Genomic DNA, 12,895 nt, shown 5'->3' with positions numbered 1-12,895 from the left:
TGAAGGAAAAAAACATGTAACACAAATTGTTGTAAGATCATCACTGAGAGCATTTGTTAAGAAAGACCATTAGGTTTGACATTAAATATAAATACACATACATACACACACATACACACAGAGTGTCTTTTGTAGAAAGATATCCATCCCTTCCAGGTACCCTGAGTTACAGAACACTCCATTGCTGCACAGTCACTGTTGAAACTTTAGTCTTTGTTGGCAAAACGTATTTTTTATTTGTATTTATTCAGTCTCTGCTTTCCTACTTACACTGTAGTCCTTTTTATTTGCTGCTTCCCTCCATTTCTACCCCAGGAGCAAAAGATGAGTGCTTGGATCTGAAAAGGTTAGTAACTATTTTTGTCCTCTTCAGTAGATAAAGCCTATCAAAATCAGAACACGAGAAATAATCCTGTAAAAATGAATAACTAAATAGATAGATGAATAAATAGATAACTGGATGGATGGATGGATAGGTGATAAATGTTTTCAGTTAATTGATCACTGTTCAGCTGTTGCAAAGTGTTTCTGGAGGCAGAGTAAAAAAATGTAGTATGCTGGGGACAGGAAAGGAAAAGAGTTTGCATAAGAATGATAATGGATTTGCATACTATGGCATTTCGAAATATAGGCAATTATTTATTTCTGTTTTTCACCCTGCTAAACAACTTTTAACACATACTGTTCACAATAAAAGATTCCTGCACACAAGTAATTACAATTTTTTTCTGTGTGAAAAACTAGCTTTTTCATTACATTAATTCTTACATTTCTGTTATTTATTACATAGCACTACACATTCTTATGGAACCTAGATATTCAACCTTGGTCAAATGCAGTTTGTGTTACTCTAGAGTGTAAATGATTACCTGGGAAGAGTTATATCATGTAATGACTCAGATGGAGTCACTCAAAAAATTCTGTGGGGCTAGGAGTTCTGGGAAGAAATATTGAGAAGGAGAAGTGATTTTAGAAAGTGGGAATAGGATCCCTGATGTAAAGTTCAACATACCAAAAAATAAAAGAAAAAAGAAAAAAGGCCCAGACTGAGTCCCATTCCAAAACCATGATTACCTGAGCAGCTGATGGAACTGGCTGCCAGGAAAACAAAAATTTTCAAGAATTTTTCCTCTTGTCTCCTGACAAGATATACTAAAGGTTTATATTGAATTTAGGACCTGATTTTTGATATGTTCTGAGTGTGTAGTGGCCCATTTTCAGTGGAGAAATGTCTTGAAACTCATGACATAATGTATAAAGATCCTAAAATATATCTTAGTCCTCTAACAATTTAAACAAGTATAGTGCTTTATGTGCTGCAGATAGTCCTACTAATACAACAGGTCACTTCTCAGTGCAAAAAAATCAAGGAGTGGCAAGAGCAGATCTGCATTTATACTTAGTGGGGAGTGAAATACAACATTTTGCTGTTGTCCTCCTTTGATGACAGGAGTCCATCAAGTCACCTGCAGAACTGAGTGTCACAAAGACAAAACATATGCTCCCTGTGATAAAGACTGTTTTGTAAGTAGCTGAATTTGAACTGGGTCTGTATATCATCACTGCTGCTTGATGTCTTATCAGGAAAGCTCCCAAAATTAGCCGCCACTCTATCCATCAGCATGGGAAGAAAAAGACCAGTAAATTTTCCTTTGGTGCAGTGTGTACCAAAAAGAGTACAGACTCTGTAATCTTAACATAAGGATCACAATAAAATAGTACAATAAAGGCAGAAGGACAAATTCTTAGTGGAAGGAAAACAATAGGAAAGACAGCCACCTTCCTACTTTGCAACATTTATGCTAGGGGTAACGGGAGTAGATGGATTTCATCAAGACAGAGGAAAAATAGATAGAAATCTTAAACCCCAAAATATCCTTAGTTAGTAGCAGCAGCAATGCCAACAACCATTTAATAGCCATTATTGTGCTTTGCACTGTAGTTTAGTAATACACCTTAAGTTAATATGTTTGATTAAAAACTTTTACACTGTTTGCCAGTGCTAAGTATCCACCACCCCTGTGTGTGAGGTGGAAGGTTAATCTCAGAGGCTGTCCTTAGGCTCCCTCTGTAGCCAATGCAGCATGACAAGTCTATTCAGAAGATGATTCAGAGTAGAGGGCTAATTTTGCAGATCTGAAAGATGTCATGAAGGGCCTCTCTCCTCCCTTGCTGTGGAGAGAGCTTAGGGAAATTAAGTGCGTTAGGCTGACCTGAGTTTCGCCTGGTACTTTGCCCTCCCATTAAGAGAGCAACGCTTAAAGCCAACACTTCAAAGGTATTTAGGAATATTAAAAATAAGGGTCTTAGTAGCTTTGATGACAGGGCCCACAAAAAGTAAAATTCAAGTGGTCTAAGACCATGGAATGTGGAAGCAAGTGATTGGATCCAAAGTCTCAGTGCAAATCTTTCTTGTCAGAGGGGAGGAGTACTGCTCACAAAGCATGGTCTCAAGTGGGACTGGAAAGCCAGAGACCAGTTAAAGAGGAGAGTGCTCACTGCCTCCTCCTTGGCCCTGACATCGGGATTGAGGCAGAGGGGAGAGAAAGTCCCTGCTTTTGTTCACTTGTCTGCCTCAGCCAAGGGAAGGAGGGAGGCTGGGCGAGGGGCTGTGCCCCCCGCTGGGCTCTGGGTCCTTTGTGCCACACAGCAGGTGTGAGGGGAAGCTCCTCTCCCTGGATGAATGAGCATGTGGATGTGGATGCCCCAGCTTCTTTCATGGCCATGCTGGGAACCAGAGCGAAGCCGCATTTCTCAACAGCAGGCCAGTAATTCCTGGAAACAAGCGAGCACAGGAAGGGGCCATGGAGTGAGAATGGGGGTAGTTTGGGAATAGCTCTGCGGGACCACTCCTTATCTAGCATTGCCTGTTGACAGATTTAGGGCTTCATCCCACAAGGCTTTCGGCATCTCCTGAGAGACCTGAAACTGGTATCTTGACTATTTTTCTCTGGGAAAAGCTGATCTGGCAAAAAACCGCTCTCTAAATTCTTCAGCTGAAAGGGGATACGTAAACTTTAAAAAATTAATCAAAGTACCCACAGGCCCCTCTTATTCACATCCCTGTTTCTCGCTTGCTTTCTGGCACAGAGGAACTCTCGCCAGCCTGATGCTTCTCACCCTGCATCCTTATCAGTGGCTGCAATGACAAGAGCTCTAAGCCAAATGCCTGGCACATGGGAGCCTCTGCCAGGACAAAGCCACATATTTAGTTCTGTGCTTTCAGTGCCAGGTGGGAGGTGTGAATGTCAAAGGAACGCGGCCTCAGGCTGCAACTGGCAGGCTGTGCCGTTGATCCAGAGGGTCAGCCACTGTCAAGGAGCTACAGAAAAACAGAATTAAACACATGAATTAGAGCCATTGGTTATGGGATGCTGAAATTGCTGGGTATGACACAGTGCTGGTTTTGCCTTAGAGCCAAATCATGTCATCCTTGAAAAGAAAGGCTGAACTTGCTTTTAAATTTAAGTATTTGAATATGGTTTGAGCAGTGTTTGCAAATAAAAAAAAAACCAATCTCCTCTCCAGATACAGTAGGCCTGGTTGTGAAAATTACTGCCCTCAGGGAATGAACCTCCAGTAGCTGGAGCTCAATCATGTGCTGAGTTAAGGGACCCATCCCCAAAGTATGTTGAAGCACTAAGGACTATGTCTAAATAGCCTTAACTCTCCATGTGTCCCCATGAACAGTGTTCCCTACTGGCTGTGCTCTTCTGGAGGTACAGAGCAAGTTGACAGAAATATGCAGTCTGGGACCTCAAGAAGAAACTATCCCAGGTGAGCCAAACACTGAATACAAATTCTTGCACAGCCAGCAGCTTCAGAGTGGGAAGAAGCTCAGAAACTTCTAGGCTGACTGTGTCCTAGATCTAACTTCTGCTGATGGTGTGAGTATTGTAATTACCATATTTATTTTTTTTCTTAGTCACCTGCTGAAACATTGCAAGGATTTAATTAGATGCCTAAAAATGCCTTTGGGAATCTAAGCCAAAACCTGTAAATCAGAGCAAATGTGTTTTCTTAGTGATCAGATGAAATTGAGTATACCTAAGTCCCCCTTCCATCACAAACTTCTCCAACTTTTTGCTTTGCAGATATCTGAGAATTACAGATATAGAGAGAATCAGGCATTTTGGCTGCCAAAATCATTGTCAACTAGTGCCAAAAGCATTTAATATTTCTGATATGTGTTGGCCAAGCTTAACAGAGATGACCTTTTCAACAGTATGAATGCAAAGATCTGTAGTCAGTTGACTGAGTGTGATATGCTGTTTGATGTGGAGATCAGGGCTGACTGGGACAAGAGCAGGCCATCTAAAGCAGTAATTTCCAAAGGATGCGACCATCTCAGAGAAGGTCTGCACATTTGACAAACCTGATAGCATACCTTCTGTTTTTCTTCCCTCATGCCTTTAAAGGCAGCTGCATTTGGAATGATCTATGGTAAAAAGGTTTCACTTCTCCAGTATGAATTGCTAGTCCTGCTATCACTAATTCTCATGAACTCCTACCATCTCTACTGGTGCAGCTTCTGCTTTCCTGATACAAAACACTCACCTGTGGAGAGATTTTTCTGAATGAAATCAGAGAAGACCTTTCAGAAACTATGTAATGGACATTCTGCAGCAAATGCCTCATTGAAACACAAAACACGAGACGAGACAGAGGGGTTAAGCCAGAAGGAAATGGGAAATCATAAAGCAAACATCACACATCTTCCATCACAGTAATATGTTTTGAAAAAAAGCATCCGATCTTCAGCATACGTAAGTTGGGCTGGCTCAATCAGCAAAGGAAGAAGTTTGTTAGTGAGCATAGTTAATGCCTTCAAATTGTGATAGGAGACAACTGAGGAAAACATGCTGCATCCTTAAAGGCAGTACCAGGAGTGATAGGTATAGTGGTTACTTTATGAACATGTGAGCAGAAAATGGAAACCAAATTAAGTGCACAGGTTTATTCAAGCAATTTTGCCATCACAGTCTGAAGGCTACTGAATGTGCCTGTAGCACCATAGTCACTGGCTTTCAGAGTTGCCTTTTCTCAGTGGTTACATGCCTGATGACTAACACAGTAAATAAAGGTACCCCTGTAAGTTAACTGTTCCCTCAGGTAGAGACTTCCATCTGGAAAGCAACAGCAGCAAATCAAGGCTGTTAATAAGCTTCCTATGTTTTATACCCTATAGAACATTTCTGCAATCACTTGTATTTGTGTAACACTAGTCTTGGTTCTAATATTTTTGTGCACAATGCAAGAAAAATGTCATCCATTTTGGCTTTGGCTTACATTCCTGTGAAATATCTGAATTTGAGCTGCATTCTTCTCAGGTGTGTAAAACTGGCCTGGTCTCTGACCTGTGAAATCAAAAGGTTCTGAGGATCTCCTCACAGAACTACACAGTCCAGAATTTCAGAGGGATGGGAGATGGGAAAAGACATAGGAAAAAGACAATACACACACAAATTCCCACCAGAAATGGGTACAGCAGAAGATAAGGCTGCCTTTAGAACTGAAAAGACACTTTTAATATATATCCATGGATAAAGAAACAATTATTTGTGTAAGAATCTGAATTTTTATTTTACCAACCAGCATGTAATTTTAGAAGTACTTAGATATGGTTGGTTGTTTGAAGTCATTCCACTCCAGTGACAAAAGGCATAACTGCTATCTACACCAGAAAGTCAGCTTGAATTATGTGAGGAAAGGACAAAATGAGAAATTCTGAATAAACACTGGATGAGAAAGATGACAGATTCACAGTGAAGTGCACAAAGGAAATGAGCCAAAAGACAACTAAACTTTCAGGCTTGGTCCACAATTTTGAGGAAGTTTTGCCTGGTAAATAGTCGAGTTGACAGAATAAGTTTTCTTTCTACATTTATCTGGGACTTGCAGTGCACACCCTGGCCTCCTTCAAGAGAAATCATCTTTTCATGAGAAGTCTGCCAGGTAGGCTAGCAAAACAGCTCTCATAAAATTAGACAGACTATTGATTGAAACAACTAACAGCTCTGCATCAAAAGATTTTAATGGGGAAGAGAATGGATTACAGGTACCTTTTGGCTTAGAATTAAAAGCTGAAATAAACTCTGCTTCCTTAGCATCATTTATACCTGTAAACATCCAGCAAGACTTAAGCATGCCAGGCTCACACCATACCAAGAACTTAGGGAGTTTAACTCAATGTTCTTTGGTGGGATACCTCTACTCAGATACTCTGCTCTCTGTCATAGCACTTTATAACTCTTCAAGCTGTTTGCTTTCTAGTCTTCACCTCATCAGAAGGGATTACATCATGGAACATGTTCCACAGTCAGGACAGAGCTAAAGGCTTCTCTCTACTCCTAGCATTCTCTGTGTGATTTCTTTAATTAAAGCTTTCCACAATCCTTTTTAAGTACTTACTTGTTGAAAAATTTAGAAGGAAATCTGGATTTTTTTCCATGCAACTGAAAGAATACATTGTCCCTGAATGAAGAGCCAACACTAGTTGCCTTTCCAAAAACTTGGTCTCGAAGAGCCCTAAGCCCTGTTTCACATAGTTTCCCCCATAATGACTATTGGCCCTCTGGGGAATGCCTGGATTTGACCTCATCTGAATATTCCTTTACCCAGCTGCAGCACCCGAGGGGCAGGATGCACAGTAAGAGGCCCCATGTTTACAAGCACCATTTGATACAGCCTTTCTCTCCATTTCTCTCCAAGAGTGGGCCCTAAAGAGGTGAAACGGCACAGTGAGAGAAATACAATTAATGTTTTCAACCTGCTTTATTTCTTTATCAACTGTTTATGTTAACGATGTCCTTCAGAGTCCATTTGCTGTCTGGCACAGGTGAAGAATGCACTGGAGATGACTGTTTTATGTAATGTTTATGCAGGCCATATTTTTTTCATAACGTGCAAAATATAGAATGCTGCTACTACTTTCCAAAAATGTCCAGTACATACAATTGACACCTAGAACAGAAGGCCAGCTGGAAACGTACCCCAGTAGCTTCAGCCAGGGAAGCTGTTGTGTACATGTAGGGGAAAAACCTAAACCACAGTGGAAGAGTGGAACATGAGTCATCAGCTCTGCTTTTGTGTACATGGAAGCAGTAGACAAAAGTCTAGGTGAGACTAGGACCAGCAAGAAGTATGTTTTCCAGAACAGAGATTAGTGTCTGAGTAGTAAGAAAGCCATAGGATATCTAGGCATTCTGTTCTAAAAGGTGGCCAGTATACTAAGAGCTTGCACTCTATGAGACACACTGAAATGATCTAAGATGAACTTGTTTATATACAAATATGTGTAAACATATAAATATAGATACATATATAATGCTTACATACATATATTGATTTTAGTATATAGACTGTATCTAAATATATTTTTACATAGCCTATACGTGCATTTTGTGGACTGCCTTTTGAATAGGTACTCTGCTTAAGTTGTAGAACTGTTTCTGGTTGGGTATGTTACACATTTAAACAGGTTCAAAGAGTGATTGGATGAATTCCTAGGGAAAAAATAATCATCAGAACTGCTAAATATAAAGTTGCCACCTGTAATTTAGGAAGTCCCCAAGATGTAGCTGTTGAGTTGGCAGTAAACATAAATTAGGAGTTGAGACATGGCCTTACTTACCCTGACATTTTTATCGCTTGTGCCCGTGGTCACTGTCTGAATTGACAACTCCTAGGGATGGGCTGATGCTTGACCTCTAAAACTACTTCACAATTCCATCCCCATCCAGCAAAAGGTGACAAAAAGCAGCAGATAAACTGAAGGCATTGAGGAGCAATAACAAAAAAAAGAGAAGAGACCACAGAATATCTTGGCCATGTGGAGGCAGCACACAGAGCTTGCTAGATTTCAGCTCTTACCTGGTTGTGTGTCCTCATGTTTTCTGTAATGTTTCCAGTGTTTAATTGTAAGCCATTGAGTGCCTTACTCTAAGGTCTGTTAAATGAGCTTGCTTTCTGTTTCCCTGCAACAGCAATCTAGTGTTAACAGTGCACAGTGAAACAGAGCTCAATGTGAGCAAAAAGACCAGACAGCCTGGGGGGCCTACTGCCCAGAGACTTGCTCAGGGAGCCCAGCAGCATGTCCTGCTGCTGCAGAGCACAAAGGTGAGGGCTGCTGTCATCCTTTCACATCTTCTGCCCTCCTTTCCTCTAGGCATGAGGGAGAGCTTTGCCGCAGGCTTGGTTAAAGCCACAAATGTCATTTATCAGCTGTATGTTACTGGTTTTAAGCTATCATATTCATCCCACATTCACTAATATTTTTAAATTAAGAAAATAATTCTCACTTAATTTTTAATTTTAGTTCCAATCTTCTATACCTCTGTTGTTCCCGAACAGCTCCTACATGCTGTTCTACATGGGAGTGATTCATTATTGGAAGTTAATTGCAGGCATCTCCCAGCAGTGGTCTGCTATGAGAAATCTGCAGCCTTGGTTGTGTTTTAGCTAGACATATGCAATATGGCATGCACTGAGTCTCTGTCCCTAAGTAGGTCTGCAAAATTATTAGAATTGCCTCACTGGCAGGAATTATAACATTTTCAGATTAAAAAATTGACATAAATGAGCTATTTGTTCTGACATTTTTGCCAGCAAGTCACACTGCTGAATTTTTTCCAGAAAGTAAACAGAAAAAAGGCATCAGTGCATTCAAAGTGAACCCGTTTATAATCTGAATTTGTCTTAGTGAAAGACAGTTTTACAGTTGATTTACTGAGAGTTTTTGGTTCTGTCTGAGGATCCTTGACTTTTTGATTTTGGCTAAATTTCCACTAAGCTACATGGGAGCCTGACAATCAGAAGAAGTGAACTATCATGCCCTCATTTTCGTTAGTTATGAAATGCTTTATTTCTCAGGAAGCTGGGAAGTTTCAGGAACAGGTGACCACACCTGTATAGTTAATTAATTTGCCTACTCTGAAATATAAACTGGAAGGATGTCTTTCTGCCTAGGGAATGTGCTTATCTATAATTTTTTTTCCTGTAGTATAGTTACATTTGAACTTGTGCTGATTTTATAAAGTGAGATGTCCCTGCCCATGGCAGGGGTGTTGGAACTAGATGATCTTTAAGGTCTCTACCAACCCTAACTATTCTATGATTCTATGATTCTCTGATGGCATATACTCTGGATGCAAACTAGCCATTGCTGACAGGGGCTGGTATGTATTATGACCCCATGAGCAAACAGTAAAATTTTACTACAGTATCTTTATATTGCTGAAGACAACATGAGCTTTCCAGTTAAGTGGAAAAATCCAGGTGATTCACTGGGACTAGTAGTAACTTGAAGCCTTTCTCTTCAGTCATTGCTAAAAAAATATAGCTGGCTATTATGCAAGTGAATTTGATCAAAGACACACCATTAGCTTATAGTGAAATTATTTGTTCTCCACATATTTCTGTCTTGAATACATCATTACTGATTTTTTCATTACTCTCATTCTTTACATTGTCATGTAATTTTCAAGGCAGAGTGCACTCCATGAATTTATCACCTCTCACTATCATAGCTGTGAAAACACATTTTCAGCATTTAGCCACCTCTGCCAGTTTGAAATGGTCTCCTTCTGCAAACACGCTGACACCAAGTCAGTCTGCTGTGGTTTCTCAGGCTTCCAGCAAGGAGCCTAAGGGCTCACTGGCTCTCCCAGAGAAACCATCATCTCTTCCCCACAAGGAATAGACTAAAAAGTATCATGTGCTAGGTGGACTAGAGAAGATGTTTTTGTGGCAGCCAGGCTATGCCTGTTGTACAGGCACAAGACCTTCTTTTTTTTTTTCCCCAAAAGGGCTCTGGCACATGGTATAGTGTTTTCCAGGGTCACTGACTGGGACACCTTCATGCTTGCTTTTTTCCCTTCTAGTGCTCCCTAATCTGGCAGCTTCTGTGGCCAAGCATTGCTGTGTGTCTACCTCCAGGAATTCTCAGTCAGACTCATCAGGTAATGTGATATCTCTCATTCAACTTTTTCTCTGAACAGCCTTGTCCTTTGCAATCTTTGCTGAAAAATCAAGTAAGGACTGAGAAAGTATTAGGGCAAAAACATGACAGTAAGTCATTGAATTGTACTTATAAAACCTTAGGTAAGTGAGGGCAAATTTACCTTATCATTTAAGTAAAGAAAGCACATTTCCATCCTAGGTATTTTGTTTTATTCAATGTCTTTTTCCTATCCCATTGTTATTTGATTCTGACATTTATACTGGGGAAATAAACAAGATTTTTTTCCCTCTGTATATATCCCTCTGTAAGCTAACATCCTTTATGGGTAGTTAGGTAGAAAACCAGATAGATTGCCCTGGAATGCTAAATAATACAGAACATTGACTGACATTACATCACATCAATATCAATTACTCTTCCATTACACTTATCTACTTTACCCTTTCCTGTGTATGTGTCTGTTGAATGCAGTCCATATTTAACTAGGGAGTGGATTATCTAATGAGGTGGTAGAATCAGTTACTTGCCTGACAGCAAGGCAGTGAAAGCCACCCAGCAAACACTTTCTGACGTGGAAGTTTCTCTAAAGGGTAGCAAAGAAAAAAATAAACTGGTACAGGCCCTCTCATTAATCCAACTTCCCTTAGGAAGGATCTGACCACAGTTCATTTATGCTATGAATTTTCTTCTCTTTTTTTTCTATCTCATGGTACTGTGGGGTGATTGAAAGAACAGCTATTAAGCAAAAAGCATTTGTTCAGTAACTATTACAGAATAGAGGAGAGGTTTGCCTCTGCAAAAACTGACACTAGAAAAATCCTCTTTGGTCAAACACTAAATATTCTAGGATCAAAGTGATACTCCAGAAATACTTTATCAGTGGATTTAATCTGGAATAATTCTGAAACCATATCTCTGTTCCAGCTCTGTTCATGTAATTTTTACATAGGGGCAGAAACAGACCTTGGAGCATTCATAGACAGTTGATCCTGAGAGGCATCAAGAAGATCTGTGTCCCACTTGCTAGAAAAAAGTGAAGTTCAGAGGTCCTAGCAGGTATTGGGAATCTGTTAGGGAACAAAGGATGCTCAGGGCTACTAGGGACACGACAGAAATGAGCCTGGATCTAGCATTGCAAAAGGGGTAGTGGATCCCATCACAGCAGATGAGCTTTGAAGTCTGCACAGTGCCTTCAGTATCTGAAGGAACTTGGTTTGAAGAGGAGCTCTGTTGCAGGACTAGTGGAGTGTGCAACTCCAGCACTGTTAGAACTTGCTTACTGAGCCATGTTAAGGGAGAGAAGGCAGAGCTGTGGAAAGCTGCAGCGTGGGCCAGTTTTCTGGTGGTTTATGCTGGCATCGCTTCATGAGACTCAAAAGAACTGAGCAGGCTTGTAGGAGATGAGCATATTTGGGTCAGGAAGCACTGTAGGAGTTTTCTACTACAAAACTGTTTGTCATTAAGAAGTGAATTTTGAAAATACTAAAAGTAACAAAATTAGTAAATCTGTGTTTTGAAGGCAATGCTATGAATTTTGAAGGACTGAGAGGAGGGAAAAAAGAGTGTGGTGTTGGTGCTGTTACCTCAGCAATATTTTATTTGCTGTTTAGTGTTACTCTTAAACAGTTCTTTTGCCAGGGTGATGCTGGTGCCTGGCTTTTTGAACAGTGACAACTGTTAGATGCATCTGCATCTAAAGTGCGCAGTCAAAAGCATAGTTGATATTCTGCCTTTTAAAAATTGAAAGCTGATGTTAATAGCTTGTAGCTTTCAGTCATGAAAGGAAGACCAAATGAAACCTTTTCTGTTTACATGAGTCCTTCCCTGCAGTCAAGATAAAATAAACCAAACCAGACTGACCAAAGAAGGGAAGAATGAAAGAGTTTTTATCCAGGCTGTTCCTTTCTGTTCTCCACTCGCTTTTCTCTGCAACAAAAAATTGATTGAATTGTGAAAGATGGGGAATCCAGCATCACAGATTACACAGAAATGCAGTACATCTGCTTTCTTTATGAGGAGACAGAAGTGCCTTCTGGTTACAGCTCCAGCTAGCCCTTTCAGAGCCATGTTAACAGGTTGGCTGAGAATGGCACTTTGACAGGACTAGGCTGATCCTTATTGTTTTGCTATTGCTTTTCATTCAAACTACCATCATTCTGCTGTTTGGCTGCTTTGAGTGGCAGTATGTGAGAGCTATGTTTCCAACTTGAGGACATTTTTGTGGTGAAGTTGCATGCAGCTTCTCAGACAAGTTTAAATGAGTGGATGTCACAAAATTAAAACATTGAAACTACAGTCCCCACAAGAGTGTGAAGTCAACCACAAATTCAAAACATAGCAGGAAGTGGTGGGAAGAAGAAAGTGAGAGTCATTTCAACAAAGGATTTAGTCCCATATGTTTTTCATGACAAAAAAAAAATCTATATTTTTATCATAAGGATATCTAAGGCTATTTTAATCATGATATCTCATGGACTGGCTGCAGAATCATGCAGTTCTTTAGCTACACTCCTGCATGGATTAATTCATTGTGTGTCTCAGTTTATAATAGCTACTCTGCTGCCAGTACCTGGACAAGATTATTTAGAGGTCATCTGAGTTATGTTATAGTCCATACCAGTGTAGGCATGTGCTAAATTTTAAATAACTGAATCACAGTGTAGTATCAGCAAACAAAAGCAGTAATAAAGGGATTTGACAGTAGGAATAGAAAGGACAATATGAGTTTTGGGTACTGCAAAAATTTCTAAGATTCTGGAGAAAGAGCAGCCACGGCTATTAGCAACTATCTAAATACAAGACTGTAGGAGTGAGAAAAAGAGAAGACAGCACAGAAGCTTGTGCTATTATTAATCAATGTAGAGACAGAGCAAGGAAGACATGGAATGCAGAGTCTGGCTTGTTAGATTTGAGTGCATGGAGAAACTTAAAACT

This window comes from Phaenicophaeus curvirostris, chromosome 1 (genome assembly GCF_032191515.1).
Source record: "Phaenicophaeus curvirostris isolate KB17595 chromosome 1, BPBGC_Pcur_1.0, whole genome shotgun sequence".
Lineage (NCBI taxonomy): Eukaryota > Metazoa > Chordata > Aves > Cuculiformes > Cuculidae > Phaenicophaeus > Phaenicophaeus curvirostris.
The sequence above is the reverse complement of the archived record's forward strand: the minus strand, read 5'-3'. Positions refer to the sequence as shown.